Here is a 2,161-nt window from a genome sequence, read left to right on the forward strand (position 1 = left end):
GAGAGAGAGAGAGAAAGAGAGAGAGAGAGAGAGAGAGAGAGAGAGAGAGAGAGAGAGAGAGAGAGAGAGAGAGTTCAGAACACAGAGCTCTAAATTGGGTGTCTCCATCACATCCCTACCCTCAGACCTCAGGGAACTCCTAGGAGGATACAGAAAGAGTATTAGAGCTAGAGGGGAAGGAGAACACCAGGAGATCAATGGCCTCCTATGCCAGGTATGCTCTGCCCCACAGTTACAATTACCTGGCAACAGCCAGGTAGGCTTGGCCCAGTATAAAGGGTACTGCTTGATCCCTCTTTTCTTTCTTACTCTCTTGCCTCTCTCTTTCCTCTTGCTCCCTTGGTACCCCCTCTATCCCCATTTCTCCCCCTCCCCTTTCAACATAGTCACGGCCAGCCTCCACTTATCTACTTACTCTCTTATTCTCTCTGCATTTCTCTGCCTCTGCTACTTTCATAACTCACCTTCCACGACCTAAATAACTCTATTCTATACCATAGCCCAATTGTCTGGTTCCTCAGGGGGAAGGGATGCCTTGGCATCGTCACCCAGAGGCAACACCTTTCCCCATACACTGCCAGAGTATTTTCTTATAGCTCTTTCTCTTTTTATGATCACAACATTGTCCTACTTCATGTACCAGTATTTCTTTGATCTTAATACATTTTATTTTGTTATTCCTAGAAGCCCATTCTTTACTAATAAGAGACAGAAGGAACATGGATATGTATAGGAGAGGAATTGGTGCAAAACAGGGAGGAGTGGAGAAACTGTAATCAAGATGTATTGTATGATGATCAATAAAAGGGAAAGCAGAAAAGAATTAATTTGTTTAGTTGTATATAAATTTCTGAAAATAGAATTATTATTCATTCCATATTATTAAAATCTAGAAAAAGACCTAACATATTAACCCTCTTTACTATTGCCTAAATAAAACTTCCAGTTGATATTCCCTATATTTAATAATAAATAATTATTCTTAGATAATTTTATAAATAATTCTTTAAAATCATAGTCTTGGTTCCTGGATTCCGCCAAGACTGGTCTGCTCAGCTGAGAGTGTGGACTACAGAGGCTAACAGCTTCTGGGACAGGCAGAAGCCACAGAGCTTCTAGAGCAGACCATGTTTTAGGCTCCAGACACCCGGGAACCGTCCCTGCCAGAGGAGAGGTGTCCGCCCTGCCCAGGAGGGCTTCACCACAGCATCTGGGGGAACCATCTAGGGTTCCAGGATTCCACCAAGACTGGTCTGTGCAGGGGAGAGTGTGGACTGCAGAGGCTAACAGCTTCTGGGGCAGACCATGTTTAGGGTCCAGATAACTAGGCAACTTCCTTGTCAGAAGACAGGTGTCTGCCTCCTCTGGGGAGGGCTTTGCCAGAGCACCTGGGGCAGACATCTTAGTTCCCAGATCCCTCCAAGAGTAGTCTGCTCAGGGGAAAGTGTGGTCTACAGAAGCTAACAGCTTCTGGGACAGGCAGAAGCAACACAGCTTCCGGGACAGGCCCTGTTTCGGGCCTTTATCTTTTGCAAAGAGGCAGGTCAGAACTCCAGATATCTATGCATCTTCCCAGCTAAAGGAGAACTTGCCTGCAAAGAGTGCTCTGACCACTGAAACTCAGGAGAGAGCTAGTCTCCCAAGTCTGCTGATAGAGGCTAACAGAATCACAAGAGAAACAAGCTCTAATCAGAGACAACTATAACAACTAACTCCAGAGATTACCAGATGGTGAAAGGCAAACATAAGAATCTTACTAACAGAAACTAAGACCACTCACCATCATCAGAACCAAGCATTCCCACCTCAGCCAGACCTGGATACTCCAACACACCCGAAAAGGTAGACACAGATTTAAAAGCATATCTCATGATGATGGTAGAGGATATCAAAAAGGACTTTAATAACTCACTTAAAGAAATAAAGGAGAACACTGCTAAAGAGTTACAAGTCCTTAAAGAAAAACAGGAAAACACATCCAAACAGGTGATGGAAATGTACAAACCATACTAGACCTAAAAAGGTAAGTAGACACAATAAAGAAAACCCAAAGTGAGGCAGTGCTGGAGATAGAAACCTTAGGAAAGAATTCTGGAACCATAGATGTGAGCATCAGCAACAGAATACAAGAGATGGAAGAGAGAATCTCAGGTGCAGAAGA

This window comes from Mus caroli, chromosome 3 (assembly GCF_900094665.2).
Source record: "Mus caroli chromosome 3, CAROLI_EIJ_v1.1, whole genome shotgun sequence".
Taxonomy (NCBI): domain Eukaryota; kingdom Metazoa; phylum Chordata; class Mammalia; order Rodentia; family Muridae; genus Mus; species Mus caroli.